Genomic DNA, 20,855 nt, shown 5'->3' on the forward strand with positions numbered 1-20,855 from the left:
TATTAAAGGCATTTTATACATCCTGCCTGAAGAAAATCTTCCCAATTTATACTTAGAAGTTAAGGAAGAGGGTGATTGTTTCATTATACATGTCAAAACTAAGCATCATAGCTTATTATGTTTTCTTATGCAAAAGTAATTTTCAAATTTTCTTAAGCAAATATTGCCAAATTTCATTATTAAAATGGATACCTAGTTGCAAAACTGAACATTGATTTTTACAAGCAAAATGTCCTTTAAAAAACGACGCTATTCATGATTGTTTATTCCCGGTGAGCTAATGCTGAACACTTCATTACTAAAGCTTTGCTGCTATATATTTAAATAAAACATTTGTAACACTTCCAGCAGCAGCTTACATAAATAAGGAATTGTCAAATATTTAGCATTTTGGGGGGGAAATCATTAGGATAAATTAAGCAAGTCAACATGAGGTTATGGAAAGGGATGAAGAAAATTTAACTCAGTAGTTCTGTTCTAATAATAGGCCAGAAGTATCAGTTATTTAGGAAATTTTTTCAAACTATATTTGCCTCCACAATCCTTTCTCTTCCTCCCCCAGGGCATTCCAGAACAGGGGAAAAGAGGTACGTTTGCTTTGAAAGCATTCTTCTGTTTCTTCTTTCCTTCTTTCTCTCCTCTTCTCTTTCCATTCTTGCTTCCTTTTTCCCTCCTGCCTTGTTTTTTCTTTTAATTAAAATTTAATTCATAGTATATTTAAGTACAGAGAATAAAATTAAAATAGCCCATTATCTCACTATCCAAAAAATCTCAATGGTTAATTTTAAGTAAAATGAACACGATCATCTGCCAAGAACATTAAACAGTATAAAATCATACAAAATGAGAAGCAGGTATGTCTCCTTTCCATTTTCTTAATCCTATTTTTTTTGTTTTCAGTTATTCACTATCAGTGTTTTTTGCATCTTTCTTGAAAAATGATATTCATATATTATGCATGTACCAGCATATATGTAAAAATATCTCTATTCCTATATTTACCTATAGGTGGATATGCATATTCTTTTTTTAAAACTCAGAATAAAGTACACAGTGTGCACTGTTCTAAGCGTGGGAGAACCTTGAATAACACAAACAGATAGATCTCCACATTCTTTTTAATAATGTCTAATTATTCTGTTGTATGGATATGTACCATAATTTATTCAAATGTATCAAGGTATATTTAGGGATGAATTCTGATATAGCCAACATTCTATTGAGAACAGTTTTATTCTAGTTGAGAAAATAAGGACACGATATAGGGCAGTAAATAACAGGTGGAAAATAAAAGTTATGAGCTATTTGAAAATAAAGTTATTTTTTTAGAATGGGAACTCCAGAGCCTTTAATCTTGAATTTCTCATTTCTGTGCTTTGTCTCCAATTCTGATGAATAATTATTTTAGTAAAATTTAAATCTCTAAATGATTCTGGTACAAAGTATGTCTTCAATGAGTCTACAAACTTACCAGAAGTCTTTGACTTAGGTAAAACATAGTCATTGTTAAGATGCACACTTTTGGATCTCATAAGGCATATCAGGACTCACTTTGTGGTCTTTATCAGTATTGTTCTCAAATCAAGAAAGTGATCTCCTCTCAGTATGGATGTCTAGCAAGTAGGCTAACTGATAGACTTGCAAGTGTGCTCTAAAACAGATATTTTAACCATCTGGGACAGGCGAGATAGATCCCGTTTTGCTACAATTTGCCTAGGTGAGGTTCTTACCTTACTTTCCTATGTTACAAGATTGAAATTTAGATGCAACCTATATTACGGATAGTACAGCTCTATCTTTTCTAGCATCGTAAGTACCCTATGCTTTGCGTTTTTAAAGACCAATTCCATTTGCTATTTCTTGGCATTAAGAAATACAGTAAAACAGCATTCCCAATTACATTACTTGTTCTGTTATGAATTCTGTTTGCTATTCCACTATTGCATTCAATATGTGCATTTACATTTAAGTTAACATCTAGAGTTGGATAAGATGATTTGGAACATTTTACATTTAGTGCTAAAGAGAAGACATTTGATATTTATTCGCACTCTGCTCGCCACTAGCGATTTCCAGATCTAAAATCACATTACATTCTGTTTCACATATAGTGGCATTTCCTAAGTGTCCTGCCATCATACTTTACTATTATTAAACCAATAACACTGGGTTATAATCTCACTAGAAGTCCAGAAGTGGGAATCTAAAAGAAAAAAAGGCTAAAGAGCTTAAAATATAGATGTAATTTAGATTATTACAGACATTTTTGTATAATTCTTCCACAGTATTTAAAAATTTAGAAATAAGAATATGACCCTTAATATATGCCCAGCCAAGGTCAGTGTCTTGACAGAAATGTCACCAGCACATTAAATAAAATTCTAATTCTTGGCATGACTACTATGTACATGCCAAATGTCCTTGTTGTTGTAGAGCAAAGTTGAATAAGACACTTTTGTTGTGTGTTTCTAGAACTAATAGAATGACATGAAAATATTTTAAGTGTTCAGACCTCCTAAATAAAGTTATATGTATACTGAGAAAATAAATTTATGATCCTAAGACTCACTGTGAAAAATGTCACACAAAGAAAAAATGTTGCCTTTAAGGATGTATTGTATATAAAATCAAATAAGAGGAAGGAAAAAATGATAAACAACTAACAAAAAGCAGCTCTTCTGTCGAACTAGAGAATATAATAAATAGTTACAGTCGTTACCAGATAGATGTTAGAATTTTCCAAGTATTAAGTCTGCTTAGCCTATGTAATTATTTGCTTTAGGACACTGTATAGCTTGAGTGTTCTATGTTTTAATTAGAGCACTAGTTAATTTCGATAGTGCTCAAATAAATTTCTGTCTCAATTTAAATGCGTTAACTTCATATTTATTCCTCTTTTATTCCCATTCTCTCTACCTCGTAAGCATCTACTCTAATCTTTTGACAAAATCCTTAAATATGTATCCACCCATGTATAATAAGCAGTGCTTCTTCCTGTTTTACATTTGCATAAATTTCACTCGGTTTCTAACTATATGCACACACACTCTGTTTTGAGGATCTACTCATATTGCTTTATGTTCATCTAGTCCATTTCTCTAATTGTCGCAGATTATTTCATAGTAAACTTAATGGTATGCATCTCTCCACTCATGAACACCTGAGTTGACCACAATTCCTCACTAACACAAACAATGCTTTGATGAGTGACCTCACTCATATTTCCTTATGGACCCACCCTGGAATCTCTCTGGGATATATAAACTAGAGGTGGGGACGAAGAGCTGCATAATAGACATACAGTTAATTTCATCAATTAGCACCAGATTTTACTCCAAAATAACTGTACCTATTTGCTCCAGAGGTACGTAGTACATCCTCCCTTACTTTGGTATTGCTGTTATTTTTAATTTTTTCCATTCTTATGATTTACAGATGCATTCATTGTTATTTCATTTGCAATTTTCTGATTAACAGTGAGTTTGAGCATGACATATATTTTTTTTAAAATTCATGCTGACTTTCCATTCTAGGAACTAACTATTTGTATCCTTTGCCCGATTTCTAAATATTGCTTTGCCTCCCTTTTGCTTATTAATTTTTGGTAATCATTTGTAGATTCTAGACATTGTATTATGGGGTTTTGACATGAAACTATCTCCTGATTTATATTTACTTATTAACTTTGACACAGGGTGTCTTCTGTAACTGCAAACTCTAAATATGATTGTAGTCAATGCATCACTTTTATTTTTATGCACTGAGATTTTGGTTCTTATTTAAAAATTCTTTCTTCAATCCTAGGTTGCTGCCATATGCCCCGATGTCTTCTGTTCATCTTACTGCTTCCTCTCTCACATCTAGGTATTAATCCAAGGTAGGGAGGTAAGAAATTATTTTCCCCAAAAGATGAATCAATTTTCTCAAGTTCATCTGTTAAACAATCTATCATTTCCCACTGCTTTGTGGTACCAAGTTTATCATATATTAAACACCATAATATACTTTGATCTCTTTTTGAACTCTTTATTTTGCTTGAATTCCCTACCGTACCCAAGCTATTTTTATAACTAAGATTTTGTAGGATGACTTAATATCTGATAGCATAAATCTTCTAACTTGACTTGGCTACTGTGGATCTTTATTTTTCTACATAATCCTTATAAATGCTGACAGTTTTGACCATTACTACACAATTTATAAATTTATTTGCTGAGATATAACGTCTCTAGTCTTATCATATTGTCATCTATAAGCATATTATATATCTTCATTTATTTACTTTTATTTTGCTTAATAGAATTTTTAAATTTCTTGGTGTAATATTTTTATGCATTCGTTAACAGGATATTTTATATTGTATATTGCTAGAGAAACATGGCATTTTATTTCTCATTATATTTTCTAGTTGGCTTTGCTAGTAGAGAGGAGCGCTATTGAATTATTTTTATTGGTTCTATAAATTTTTCTTTTTTTTGATTTTCTACAACAACAATTATCTACAAAAAATGAGACTTCTGGGGCCAGCCCCAAGGCCGAGTGGTTAAGTTCACATGCTCTGCTTCGCGGCCCAGGGTTTCACCAGTTTGAATCCTGGATGGGGACATGGCACTGCTCATCAAGCCATGCTGAGGTGGCATCCCATATGCCACAACTAGAAGGACCCACAACTAAAAATACACAACTCTGTATCAGGGGACTTTGGGGAGAAAAAGGAAAAATAAAATCTTTTAAAAAATTAAAAATGAAGAAAATTTTAAAAATGAGACTTCTATTTTTTTCCTTCCAATTCTTATGCCTTTTACTCCATTTTTTTTACTTTTAGTGTTTTCCCAGACCACCAATACTATATAAATTTTGCAAGTGATACTAGACTTCTTCATCCTGTTTCTGATAGAAATATATATAAATTCTTATATAAACACTGGTATTAATGTTTTCCAGAGATTTATTAACAATTATTCTTTTTCATGTGAAGTAAAAATTCTACCCTTTAATATCTGAAAGTGTTTACATTGCATGTTAACATAAAATATCTTATAATTTGCTAATATTTATTAAATGCTTCCAATCCTGTTGACTAAAAAACAGGTGATTGGAGGAAACCTAGATGACCTTGGATATAGCAATGATTTTTTTAGATACAACACAGCAAAGGCAAAATCCATGAAAGAAATAATAAGTTGGACTTCATTAAAATTAAAAACTGTGAAAGACAATGTCAAGAGAATGAGAAGACAAACCACAGAGTAGGAGAAAATATTTGCAAAAGGCACATCAGATAAAGGACTGTTATCCAAAATACACAAAGACTCTTAAAATTCAACAATAAGAAAACAATCAATCATAAAATGGGCCAAAGACCTTAACAAACACCTCAATAAAGAAGATATAAACGACAAATACGCATGTGAAAGATCTTCTACATCATATGTCATCAGGGAAATGCAAATTAAAACAATAATAAGATACCACTACACACCTATTAGAATGGCCAAAGTCCAGAACATTAACAACATCAAATGTGGAGCAACAGGAACTCTCATTCATGGCTGGTGGTAAAGCAAAATGGTACAACCACTTTGGAAGACAGTTAGTGGCTTCTTTTAAAACTAAACATATTCTTACCATATAATCCAGCAATTGTGCTCCTGGGCATTTACCTAAAAGAGTTGAAAACCATATGTCCACACAAAAACCTGCACATGGATGTTTATAGCGGGTTTTCTCATAATTGTCAAAACTTGGAAGCATCCAAAATGCGTTTCAGTAGGTGAATGGATAAATAAACTTTGGTACATCCAGACAATGGAATATTATTCAGCACCAAAAAGAAATGAGCTATCAAGTCATGAAAAGACATGGAGGAACTTTAAATGCATCCTATTAAGTGAAAGAAACCAATCTTCCAAGGCTTCATACGATATGATTACAATTATATTTCATTCCAGAAAAGGCAAAACTATGGGGACAATAAAATGATCAGTGGTTGCCAAGGTTTGGATGGGAGGAGAAGGGATGAATAAATGGAGCACAGAGGATTTTTGTGGTAGAGCATTTTCTGTACTCTGTGTACAGTATCATGTACTCTATGGTAGACTATGATACCATAATGATGGATACATGTCACTATACATTTCTCCAAACCCATAGAATGCACATCACCAATAGTAAACCCTAATGTAACCTATGGACTTTGGGTGGTTTTGATGTGTCAGTGTAGGTTCATAACAAATGTATCACTCTGATGGAGGACGTCAACAATGGGGAGGCTTTGCCCACGTCGGGGAAGAGAGTATATGGGAAAAATCTCTGTACCTTCCTCTCAATTTTGATTGAATCTTGAAGTGCTCTAAAAATAGTCTTAATAAAAACAAACAACAAAAAACCCACAGGATTTTTTTCTTCTTTAGTACATCCACTAACATGATGAAGTAAACTGACAAAATTTCTGATACTGAGTCATCTTTATATTCTTGGAATAAAGCATTATTTTATGTGAATGTCAATTACCATGTGTTGTCATTTTTGTCAAGTTTGTTTTGGCATAATTTACATATAATAACAGTGACCCTTCCCTTTTTAGTGTGAAGTTCTGAGATTTGACAAAAGATGGTATTCTAATAACCACCATCATAATCAAGACATAGAAGAGATTCATTGCTGCAAAGTATTCCTTATGCCCTGTCATAACCTACCCTCATAACCAGGCTCTGCCCCTGGTAGCCACTGATCAGATTTCTGTCCCTATGGTTTTGCCTTTTCTGCAGTGTAATATAAATGGAGTCAGGGTACATATCATTTTGAGTTTTTCTTCTTTCACTTAGCATAATGTATTTGAGATTCGTCCAAGTGTTGCGTGGTTTGTTCAACTTCACTGATGAGTAGTATTCCACTGTATGGATTCAATGCAGTTTGTTTACACCCTCACCAGTATATTTGCTAGGTATTTACCAGCACATTTGGGTTGTTTCCAGTTTGAGGTGTATATGAATAAAGCCACTACAAATTTGTACATACAGGTTTTTATGTGAGCATAAATTTTTAATTCCTTAAGTTAGTTACCAAAGAGTGAGATTAATGGGTTAAATTCATAAGAAACTGCCAAAATATTTTCCAAATTGGCTGCATCATCTTGCACTCCCACCAGCAATGTATGAGAGTTCCAGCTGCTCCTCATCTTCTCCAATACTTCTGGTAATACTAGACATTTTTTAAACTTTAGTCATTTTAAAGGGTATGTAGTGATAACTTGTTGGATTTATTTATTTCCCTAGTAACTGATAATATTGAAATCTTTTCGTGTCTTTATTTCTCATCTGTGTATCTTCCTTGGGGGAGGATCTGTTCAAATATTTTGTCCATCTTTTAAATTGTCTTGTTTGTTTTCTCATTATTGACTTTTGTACATTCTGTATATATTCTGGATCCAAGTCATTTACCAACTATCTTTTCTGGAAATATTTTTATCATAGTTAGTGGTTTGTCTTTCAAAAAGTAGAAGTTTCTAATTTTTGTGAAGTCCTAGTATCATATTATTCTTTTGTATATTTTACTTATGATGGTACAGCTAAGAAATTCAAGAGTTGGCAAACTTCTATAAAGGCATAGATAGCAAATATTTTTGGCTTGTAGGCCATATAGTCTCTTAGGTAACTACTCAACTTTGCTGTTATAGTATGAAAACAGCCCTAGAAAAGAATTGTGTGTGTGTCTGTGTTCCAATAAAACTTTATTAACAAAAACAGGTGACAGGCCTTATTTGGCCTGCAGGCTGTAATTTGCTATCCCCTGGTCCAGCCCAAGGCCCTTAGGAATTTCCTCTGTGATTTCTTCTGGGATTTTTTTTCATAATTGTAAAATTTGCGTATATGTCTATGATCCATTTTGAGCTAATTTTTATAGTTGGTGTGAGGTATAAGTCAAGGATCCTTTTTTTACTCTTTTTTTTCCCATATGGATATCCAACAGTTCCAGCACCATTTGTGGACAAGATTGTTTTCTTTTCTGAACTGACTTTGCACCTTTGTTGAAATCAGTTGACCATATACGTGTCAGTTTATTCTCCTGTTGTCAGGTGGAGTGTTTTTAAAATGTCAATTAGATTAAGTTGTTTGATATAGTTGCTCAGATCTTCTATTTTCTAACTGATTTTCTGTCAACTTGCTCAATTGATTAATGAAAGAGAAGTGTTGAAGCCCTCAGCTATAATTGTGGCTTTTTCCGTGGGTACTTTTAGTTCTATCACTTTTGCTTCATGTATTTTGAATCTCTCTCACTGAGTGCACAGGAATTTATAATTGCTATGCTTTCTTGGTAAACTGATCCCTTTATCATTATGTAAGGCCTTCTTCACCTTTGATAATATTCCTTGTTTTGAAGTCATTTTGTCTGCTATTAATGTAATCGTTCCAGTTTTAATATTAGAGTTTGCATGGTAATATCTTTTTCTAGCCTTTTCCTTGTAGGCAGCATATAAAAGGGTCTTTTTTTATCTAATCTGACAATCTCTGTGTTTTAATTGATGTGTTCAGATCTTTAACATTTAATGTAATTTTTTATATGGTTGAATCTTTTTGTTAATTATTTTATATTTATGCTATCTGTTCTTCATTTCTTTATTCATTTTGTCCACTTTGAGCATTAAAAATTTTTTAAACTCCCTTTTTGTCTTCACTACATAGTTATCCTTTTTTGTTTTTAAGGCTTTTGCTAATTGTCCTACAGTTTACGACTATGGCCCACAGGCCTGATCTGGTCATTGCCTGCTTTGGTCTGGGCCCAAACCAAGAAATTTTTCTTTCTTTCTTTCTTTTTGATGAGGAAGACACCGTGAACGAACATCTGTTGCCAATCTTCCTCCTTTTGCTTGAGGAAGATTCACCCTGAGCTAACATGTGTGCCAATCTACCTCTATTTTGTATGTGGGATGCCACCACAGCATGACTTGATGAGCAGTGCATAGGTCCATGCCCGGGATCTGAATCCATGAACCCCGGGCCACAGAAGCAGAGTACACAAACTTAACCACTACACCACTGGGCTGGCCCCCAAGTTAAGAATTTTTTTAAAATATTTAAGTGATTTAAAAACACATCAAATCAAATTAAATCAAGTCAAAACAAATAAACAAAAATAAAGAAGAATATGGGATAAAGATTGTATATGATACACAAAAGCTAAAATATGTATTATTGGGTCCTTTATAAAATGTGTCTGCTGGCCCTTGGTTATTTCTTGCTTTTATGTGTTTGATAATTTTTACTTACTTGTTGCATGTAGTGTATAGAACTTCAGAGCTTGAGGTGAATGTTATTTAAACCTGGAATCTTCCTCTTTTCCTAAGATGTTACTTTGGATGGTAGAGTTGATATAGTCAGAAGGCGAACTGAAAGACCTTTTGTTGATGCTATGATTACCTTCTGTGCACCATCATCTTCAATTCTCCTGAGTTCACTTTGTGCTTAGGGTGAGGGTTAATTTGCCTGAGGTTTTATCTCAATGTTCCTGCTCCCCCCTTTAGCTTTCAGGCTTCTGTCTGCATTTGCTCCTTAGAGAGGATTTCTCTCCCTAATTTTGCCTCTCTCCTAGTGGTAGACTTCTGTTGCTTGTTATATAGTCCTTGCTGGTGTGTTAGGAGTCCTTCCTACTAGTGCCTATTGATGTGATCTACCCTCATTGCTGGACAGGCTGTATGTTCGTGCAAGATCAGAGTGCCAGCATGGTCAGGTTCTGGTGAGAGCCCCTCCAGGCTGCAGACTGCTCACTTCTCACTGTGTTCTCAAATGGTGGAAGGGGTAAGCAAGCTATCTGAGGTTTCTTCTATAAGGATACTAATCCCATTTATGAGACTGCACTCTCATGACCTAATTACCTTCCAAAGGCCCCCCTCCAAATAACATCACATTGGGCATTAGGATTTCAACACAGGTATTTTGAGGAGACATCTTCACACCATGGCACACCCCTTCCACATTCAGTAAATTATCAGGTTTATATACATCCTATATATCTCTTTAATTAAATCTTTTCTCTCCATACCTACTAAAAACTATTCATTTAAAATATCAGGCCAGCCCTGGTTGCCTAGTGGTTAAGTTCAGCACCTCCACTTTGGCAGTCCAGGGTTGGTTCCTGGGCATAGACCTACACCATTCATCTACCAGTGGTCATGCTGTGACAGTGGCTCACACACAAGATAGAGGAAGATTGGCAATATATGTTAGCTCAGGGCTAATCTTCCTTAGCAAAAAATAGAAAGATTAGCAACAGATGTTAGCTCAGGGCAAGTTTGCCTCTGCAAAAAAATAAATAAATAAAATTATCATCTACTTTTTCATGGATGAAATAAAGGTTTAGCAACCAGTCTTTACTCATCATTCCACTTGCAACTGGGAGGATAACCAGGAAGAATGACTTGTTTAAATCTTGTAAACAAGTAAATAAAATTACTTCTTGATATTAACTAATAGAAAGATAATGGAGAGTCCTAGATTATGGCCTACTTTTAGCAGGGTTTACTTGTCGGTCTAAATTAATCTTGATACTTTGAGTCTAATTTGATAATACAATTCTGTGTTTTCTTAGATTGGTGCTGTTAAGAGAATTAACTTTAGGGGCCGGCTCCGTGGCTGAGTGGTTAAGTTCACGTGCCCCACTGTGGAGGCCCAGGGTTCGGATCCTGGGCGCGGACATGGCACCGCTCGTCAGGTCACGTTGAGGCAGCGTCCCACATCCCACAACTAGAAGGACCTGCAACTAAGATATAAAACTATGTATCAGGGGGTGTTGGGAAATAAAGCAGGAAAAAAAAAAAAAAAAGATTGGCAACAGTTGTTAGCCCAGGTGACAAGCCTTAAAAAAAAAAAAAAAGGAAGATTGGCAACAGTTGTTAGCCTAGGTGCCAATCTTTAAAAAAAAAAAAAAAAGAGAGAGAGAATTAGCTTTATTTAGTGGAAATAATAATGGCTAAGGCACATTTTAACAAGAAAAAAGAGGGAATGGAAATACATTATGAGAATTTGATGCCTACCTCTTGTTGGTAGAAAGTGATAAAATACTTGAGGTAGATTACAGAAGGCAATTATTAGCAATGAAATTTGGGAGAAATAACTTAAACTTGGGCTAAGTGAATAGAGTTCTAGGGAGAAGCGAAATTTTCAAAAAATTCTTTTCCTTGGATGTTGTTACCAACTCTGATGAAAGCTAGAGCTCTAGTAGACAAGACTGAAAAAATGAAAGAATAAGTAATAGACCTTTATTTTTTGATAGTCTTCTTGCCATATATTACAGCTTTGGTACCCTAAGCACCATGACAATTGTTATATTCACTTGCCAAACAACTCACTTAAGACCATTCGTTACTCAAAAAAATTATACATGTAATTAGAAGCAAAAACTAGATGACCATGGAAATTCCAAGGATATTCTGTGAAAGAACTAGAACGTTTTAAAGAGAAACCCCAGTAAAAAGAATTAACTATCAATGAGATACTTCATTTATTCTAGATACAGCCAAGCAGAACAGATTAATTGCTTGATCACTAATCGCCAAGTGGCCGCAAAACTTCATGAAGAGATGAAGTCTCTCTGTGGTTATGACAACTATCTTGCTGCAGTGAGTGAGGATGATGGTTTGGACAAAATTTTCAGAGGGTTAATTGCTCCGACCTTCACTGACTCACAAATGAAATTTTCCTGAAGTGATAGGAACATAAGGTCTGCAGACCCTCCACCTAGCTTGGCTTTATCATGATCCAGGGTGCTACACTGAATTTAATGCCATTGACACAGACTATGATACAGGTTATAATAAGAGGAACTATCCATCTTGAACAACTTGGTATACCTTGCTCTTGGTAGGTGATGGAAATATTCAGGAGGTATTATCTAACCTATGACTTAGGCTGTGTGTTGAGAAAATGATATATGTTGTCCAATTGAGAGGTGGAACAAAGGGGAGAAATGAAAAGATTAAAGGGAGTAATAACAACTGACTCAACTATTGGCTTTTGAGGAATGTGTTGAAATAAAGAAGAGTTTCAACATTTTCAACTAAGAAGACAATAGCATATTTTTAATGCTTGGGAGGTAAGAGATTCACTCTGACTCAATCCCCACATATTAAAGCATCGTGTCAAATGTGTCTTATTTTTTCTAACCTGGAGGAATTAAAATCTAATTACTATAATTATGATTTAGAGTGGAAAATACTTGAACAGGAGGGGAGGGGATCAGTTTACTTCTTTACTGAAATCTATTGAATCTGAAAACGGTTGACAGAGGGAATGAGATTTGCTTCCCCAATCATAAATGGCATGGAAGGAAATACTGGCAGCATCTTAGGCCCTATAAGACAATTTGAATGATGTAGCCTGGAGACATGATACAAAACGTTTTTAGGATTGCTGGATATGGAGCTCAAAGGACAGTAATCCTTAGAGAAAATAGAGATGGCTCTGAAAGATGCAAAGTTAAAGTGGGAGGATGTGGAAATTACATGAAGGAGGGAACTAAAGTTAGAAATTGAAGAGATTATTCTCTAGTCCAGTCACTTTTACCTGAATGTATAATAGTATTGGACATTTAGGAGCATGGTGCAAGTTTGCCATTACATTTTCATAGGAGTTATCAACTAAGCCTGCCCTTTACCCAGTTTTAATTGGCCATGCTAAATGGGATTATCCAGGCCCTTCTAAGCAGTAACAGGTAGGTAGTACAGAATTCTAGGGGACAACATAAGATCTGTGTTCGGATTGAGGAAATGGTTGAAGTTGGAGTTTGACTCTCCCTAATTCTCTTTTCATAAGTCTTTTCTGGCCAGTGTATAAAGCAGTTCCTGGAGATTGACAGTGGATTGCCAAGGATTTAAAAGTCAATTCCTCTGAAAATTTCAGTTATACTGAAGTGTACTGCTATAGTACCTAAATAATATTTTAAATACTCTATAGGAAGTACAACAGGTCAAGCAAAATTAGGCAGCCAATGTACATGTGGCTAATGATTTCTTTATACTAGTTGTGAAGGTGATCCAGGCACAATTTGCATTCTTATGAAATGAATCTAGTGTGTCACAAGGATATTTGAATTCACGACCATATCGCTATAATCTAGTGAAATGGTGCTTGGACTTGACAACCATAAAAAGCAAGGTAGGGCCAGCCTCGTGGCCGAATGGTTAAGTTTGATGCACTCAATTTCCGTGGCCTGGGTTTGGATCCGGGCACAGACCTATACCACTAGTTGGTGGTCATGCCATGGTGGTGACCCCTGTACAAAATAGAGGAAGATTGGCACAGATGTTAGCTCAGGGTGAGTCTTCCTCAGCGAAAAGCAAGAAGTCTTATAAAGAGTGATGGAATAGGCAATTCCAATCCCCCCTTATGGCCCAATTGAGCAGGTAGCGTTAAAAGTGTTTAAAATTAGAATATATGAGGACTGGAGCATTTGCAGAAATTGAATAAGGCTATGCCAGCTAGAGCTCTAGGTTTTGAACTCAAGTGCTGTCCATTTGAAAGGATATTTTTAGCTCGCTGCTGGACTTTGGTCAAAAATGCCCCCACCACGGGAGGGCATCAGATAATTCTAAGGCTAGAAATAAAGATCGTGTCTTGGGAGATGTGGGAAGAAGATTTGAATAAAGATCAAAGCTCATGGAGAGGGAGTGAAAAAAATGAGGGTTAGTGCATTATATGTATGAGCAGGTTGTTGCTTCACTGCCAATCGAGTCAACAACTGAGTCTCCTAGGACCTCCACAACGCTCCCCATTTGAGAGCTAAACCTGATTGTCTCTCAGCTGAGGCAAAACAGCTGCTTGGTTCACTGACGAGAGTTTGTGAATTGAAGGACACATTGCTGTTTGGAAATCAGTCACACTATCCCCAGCAGAAGAAGAAACTTTGGTGGAAGAAGTCAAGGGCAAAATTGAGACCCATCTATCTAGTAAGAGAGAAATCAGGCCCCTGCCCACAGGAGAATGTTGGGATATTTGTAGGCTCTTGAGCTATAGTCAATGAGTTTATAGGCAAATGGGTCTTTTAAAAAACACACCTTTATTTGGGAGACTGATTTATGGAAATCTCTGTGGTATTTAGAGGAATAAGTTAGATATGTCATGTAGATGCCAAACAAAAATCCCAATTGCAGTTTCAAAAGTCAAATGGAATGCTAAGACAGCAATAGGCAAATCCCTAGCTCAGGGATGCAGGCGCTACTGCTGTGCACCCATGAGCTGAGAAGGCATACTCGCCTTGCGCCTGATGAATCCATTCATAGAGGAAATGCACCCATCGTCCACAAGAAAGGAATTGCTTACAAATGTCTGAGTAAAATTTCCCCCAAATAAAGGCCTATATTTATCAGACAAGTGTGTTATATTGAGCGTCTACCCAAAGGACTACAAATTGGGATTAACTGTAGTTGATATTTAATCTATTAAGTTTTGCTTACCTATAAAAGGGGCAACCTTAGAAAATATGACATGACATAATTAACTGTTTGAAACAAGTTCTTATCAATATGGCCTACCTGAATACATTTCTTATAATCAAGGTTGATGCTACTATGAACCGGGAACTATTCTGACCGTTTACATATACTAGCCCTTTGAATTCTCCAGCATTATGAGCACTATTACGAACCAAACTTTACAGATGAAGAAATTGAGCCACGGGAGGTTGAGTGAATTTCCTAACGTCACATAGGAAGTTAGTGGCAGAGGCAATAAAGGCTGGCTTTGAATTCTCTGCTCCTAAGCAGGATACTCCACTGACTCTCCACAGTCACATTGATCAGAATTTTTAAAAAGCAGTTTAGCAATATATACTGAGAATCTTAAAGGCCATCATTTTCTGGCACATTTTTATTGCAGCATTTTTTATAACATGGAAAAACAAGATCCAAAATAATGGCTAGCTTTATGAAAATGATTATTCAAATTATAATTAATAAACAAAAAACAAGTAAAATAATATGCAGATATTAATAGTTTTAGAATTTCTAACAGCTAGCTATATGAAAATGATTATTAAATTATGATAAATAATAAACTAATAAATCAAATGAAATAATATGCAATATCAATAGTTTTAAAATTTCTGAAATTAAAAGCAATTGGTGAAAAAGTAAAAACACACTTCTATGCTCATTATGATTTCTCACTACATATATGAATTTAAAACTGAAAGGAAATGGTACAAAATGTTGATAGTGAATGTATTTGGGTTGTGACATTATAGGTCATTTTTTCTTTTTGTGATTTTATGCATTTACCAAAATCAGAATAATAAACACACTTCCTTTTCAATGGAAAATAATTTCTTAAAAATACTTGCTTCTATTCCTCTGTGTGATTAAATATTAACAGCTTCTTATATATATTTGCTCAATTATTTAGAAAACGAGTTTTCCTGTCTATATTCATCACTTTCACAATGGCAAGCTGGTCCATGTCCGTTACTCTGTAGCTTTAGGATGTATTTAAATATCCATGCACACACCCCACTCGAGTAAAATTCTCTTAATTCAATGAAAGTTAAGTGTCCTTGTTGGTTGATTTTACTTTAAGAGTGTCTTATGCTGCATTCAACTCTAATTTTCTCTTTTTCTAATATGGAAAGTAAAGAATAAGATGTAACCAAGTATGTCCCAATAAATTGTGAAAGTCTATTATTAATAAATAGATCCTCTCTTCCTGTGAAGTACAGGGCCTATATTCCACACTGGTGCATGGAAACTGAAAGATTTATTGTATTCTATGTTTATTTTATTCTCTAAAAACACATTTTTTGATTTTATTGTAACTTCTTAGAAAGTATCATGATTGGATATGACCAAAGTAGGTAATTTTCATATAGCACGTTAGAAAGCAGAAAGCTCGTCTTGATGGAACATGCGCTAACGTCATTCCTGTAAGGGAGGTAAACACCATAATTATTCAGTGTTGCAATATCAAGGAACAAATGAAGTTGAATTAATATCATTGGAATAGCACATTTAGTTAATATCACAGTGAATAGCAAGGAGAAAAATGTGTCTAAATTTTCAAGGAATTATCTGCTATTTTGAAATGTATACTTATATAGTTCAGAATGTTTTTAACAGTGGTAGAAACATTTGATAAATATAGTGAATGACATGACTTAATATGCTAACAGTCCAAAATTGTAAGGAATGTTGTTTGCTACGAGACTCAAAAGAAAAATTTAACATATAGTTTCACTGGTAAAAACATTCATCTCACAGGGGACGTTTCCTAATAAAGCTGTATATCTTACACTCTAATCTTTCATCTTTCAATCAAGTGCAATGCTGAAGCTCTCCTTTCTATAATAAACTTTAGGTGTGGTTTAAAACTTAATGAAAGGAATTTCTTTTTGTCCATCTGCTGTTTGGATTTTATAATCAAAACAAACAAAAATATTTAACACATTTTCTGTGTTTTTCATCATCAAAACATGAGAGTTTTGGAATATTGCTCATTTATATTATGCACCATCTAGACAACACCATTCTAAGATTAATAGAATGTTTTGGTATTTTGACTTTAGTATTTGATAAAAATTAAAAAGGAAAATAATGGATTTTATCCGAATGAATATGCATTCTGTCATAAAAATTGTAATATTGAGCATTCAACATTTTTACTAAATAGATTGTTTCTCCTTTTTTTATCATCTGCAAGGCTAAATAATACAAAAATGAAGTTTAGGAAAGTCTCCACTATGCCAGTTCTTACTATCAGGAAATGCCCTGTGAGATTTAGAATATGTTTTTCTTATCTCAACATGACGAGTGTTACTGCTATTGATGACCCTAAATAATTATTCTATTATCTAAATGTTTTTATATTCAAATAAGACATTTAAAAAATTGCTACTGACTTGCTGTGTGACCTGGAGCCATTCTCTTAACCTCTCTGTTTCTTGATAGGAATCAGATTAAGGTTAATTAGCCATGCATGCTTTGCTAGCATAGAGAGAAAATGAAAGAGAACCTGTAAACTAAATTAGGTGTTAAAATATGTCATACATATTCAAAGTATTATTCAAATGCGAAATCATATACAGTAATGTCTGTCAGCACTGAAATTAAATGATAAGCTTGGATGTTTAAAAATTAGAGTAAAGCCAGAGTTTTCCCTCAATTCACAATCCATATTAAAAGGTTAGAGGGAAGAAAAGAACTGGAGATTAAGTTTTTATTCAAAGTTGAATGCAATTTCCTACATTTTAAAATCTTAGTTTTCTTAGAATGACAGATTTCCTTCAGAGAAAGGGAAGAAAAACTTTTCCACAAAAAACTGTCCTTGGTCAAGCTATTATTAATAATCTTTTGACACCACTGGGGAATCAAGGTTCCTGATTCCAGACCTTAGCTAAGGCACTAATTAATTAGCTGTGCCTTAAGGAATTCAGCTGCACAGTTTGGACCTCATTTTCTTAATCTGAAAAGCGAAAGAGTAGTTTAGAGCAAATGACTTCTAGGAGTAATTTTAGAATGAGCATTTTATGATTTATAATCATTCAAACTATTCTTATAGTCTTGTTGATTGTACCTGAATAAACAGACACACACGTTGGTTTTTAAATAAGAAATAGATTAGGAGCCCATTCCCTGGGTTGTATTCAAGATGGTACAAGGTTCTATATAATAGTCCCTTCAAGAAATAGAAGAAAGGTATAACTTGTAAAATATCACTTAGACACATACCTGACCAGGTCGTCCTGAAGAGGAACATTTTGGGTGGTATTATTTCCCTATGTTTTGAGTTTGATCTCATTGTGGATGACAGCCTTGTTCTCTGTAGAGAGCACTTGGTCTGTGATCACAGGCAAAGCTCTAAGCGGGTTATTTCATTTGTCTAATTTAGCCCTGTTATATTATTTTAACATCAAATTTTACCAATTGCATTTAGAATTGAAGCTGAGTCCTTGGATCAACCAGAGCTTAACTCTCATATGCTCAAATTCCAAGCGTGTTTTTGTTGCTTTTGCTTTTTGTCACAGGTGCCTGCTTAATTTGTATTTCCTCTCCTCTTAGGTCCCCTTCCAACTTTTTTCCAAGTACTCCTTTCCATTTAGTATAGGATTTTTTATGATCAGCTGCATTCATCTGTTCGAGCACCACTGCAGTTTCTTCACCATATGTGCATTCTTAATAAGTTGCTTGTGGCCAGTCAATCATGAACCATTTATAATTTAAGCCATTTATAATTTAAGCCTTACCCACATACCAAAGATTTCACTGTTATTCATGTGCTCCTTTATCTGCTTTTACTTGCAAACTAACCATCGTTCGCTCTACCAGAAGCAATCATCCACCATCTGTCAATCTGAGACTCACTTGTCTCGGAAACTGAAGCCTGGTGTTTATATATTGCAGGTATTATGAGCGCTTCTCATCTGACACCCTTCTCTCTCTTCTCCATTCATTTTTTCCATTGTTAACAAGCATCCTTTATGATGTTTTCTATGCTTTGTGACTTGTCTTCTACGTAGATATTTTCAGCATGACTACATTTTTGAAAGAAAAGTGGTGTCATCTTATTCACCTTGTCATTTTTAAGTCTATATGAAAGCAATGGGAAGTGTGCCAGAATGAGAAATACAGCAATAACTCATGGCATAGAGTTTTTTCCAATTTGATTACAGGAAGAGACTGGATACATTAATTACATGGAAAAATTAAAATGATATGTATTAAGTAAATATCAAAGAAAGTTTATTTTTCTCTTGGAAAGTAATTCTATTTTTCCTATCCATGACTCTCTTGTGTTGTGTTTACATAAATCTTTTAGGTGAAAACCGAAAATAAGTAAATCTCGATATGAATTCCTTTCTTGTTTTCTGTGTGTTAATATGAGACTGTATGTAGGTAGAAATAAATGTCAAATTAAGCTCAAAAGTGGTATTATCTGAGGAGATCCTTCTCAAAAACGGAGGTGGGGAGCTCCTAATTTGGACGACATGTGAAAAGTTGAAATGTACCTAAATCAGAGTTGGGATAGATATCTTGTCTTAAAAATTCTATGTAGAATAGATCTTTGTCTTCTTTAAATAAAAGCAATTAATAAAATAACTACTACCATGCCTTACCACACACAGTGAGTTAATAAAAACTTTCAGTGAAATACTTTTTTGTACCATAATTTTCACATAAAATATTTCCCTATTTTTCATTTTCAAGACCACTACCAAGTTCCCAGAAAGAACTGTGAAATACTTAATGAGACATTTATCTGGTCTATGTATTTTATATTTAGCTGATAATATAATGAGGGCAAGGTACTGGAATGAAACATCCCTAACATTTCACATAATTTTCCATTTCCTCTCCACCATTTCTGGTATTTCAGCAGAGTATTTTAACTTTTTGATGTTTTGAACTTTACCATCAACAATCATTATGTCAGATGCAGCATCCTGCTAAACCGCATCCCGAAATATACATTTTCATTTATCTTTCAGTATGTTATTAAGATGATTGCAGTCTAATAAACAGAGCAATTTGTTTTAAATTTGATTTTCCTATAATGCTACGTTAAATGCTTTTATGACGATTTCTTCATGCACATTTTAAAGCCATATTTCAAAAACCAGACTTTCTCATGGTTTTCTAAGTCTTTTATGATTTTACATGGCTGTGTCTCTATCTCTCTCACTGTCTCTTGAAAATATAATTATCCATTGATAATCCTGTGAAAAGGTAAAATACTTCCATTTTATATTTTCCAAACACATGAAGCATTTATTTCAAGCAGTAGCAGAAAATCGACACACTGAATGAGAAGTACAAGAAAGTCTCAGTAATTTTCTCCTCCTTTATATATTTTAACATTACTTTGAAAGGGAAAATTAAAATGTTATAGAAATATATCCATTCATTCTCTTAAGCATATCCCTCCTCTGAGATACATACCCTCATCCATGTTCCTTCTTATTTCATATAGTAAATCAGTCTCTAACCAAAGCTTGACATCAGAGTTTTGCTGTAAGAGGAAAAGATTTTTTCTTTTACACTCTGCCAAAAGAAGACAGGAAATGCATATGAAAGCTCTATATAAATTTTAAAACACTATGTAAATAAAGTTGTTACTGTTTTATTCATTTTTAAGAGGTAGCTTAACTCAGCAAAGCATGCACGAATCAAGTACAAAACTGGCCACTGAACTGCTTCTTGAACAAGTTACCTCTTTTTTGCCTCATTTTCCCAATCAATAAAATGGGAGATAATAGTAATAACCACACTATGTTCCTCATGGCATTGCTGCCAGGTTGGAGGTGATATAGTGAATCTGACAGTGTATTTGTGAACCACAGTATACATAAGGTGTGAAGCACAGTATACATATAAGGAATCATTATTTTGCTTTTATTTCTGGACTTAAGAAATCCTACATGTAGAAAGATTGGCATCAAAGTACAGCTCTCATTTGCTCTTTCACTATTTCACTCTTTATAGAAATCTATAGATGAAAAATTTTAAAAAAACTTGAGTTGGTAAATTTTCTAAGAGTAAGAGAGATGTATAATAGTATTGCACAAATACTAATGCAAAAGAGAGTAAGTAAAACTTCACCCAATTCATAAAATACTGCAGAAGAAGTTGCAATCGTATCTACTATCAAAATTTCATGGTTCACAGATCGAAACACTCTCTTGTTTCCTGATTCAGCATGGAAATTTAATGTTTTCCTTTCCTTGGATGATTTTGAGATACAATCGAGTGCACAGAATACATTAGAATACATTTGCAACTTAATTCAAGGATTCCCTTTTTGTATTGGGGCACAAATGTCCAGAGGCACTAAATAAAAAAAAAACATCACTAAGAGTAAAAATGGGAGAGCTGAAGT

This window comes from Equus quagga, chromosome 4, assembly GCF_021613505.1.
Source record: "Equus quagga isolate Etosha38 chromosome 4, UCLA_HA_Equagga_1.0, whole genome shotgun sequence".
NCBI lineage: Eukaryota > Metazoa > Chordata > Mammalia > Perissodactyla > Equidae > Equus > Equus quagga.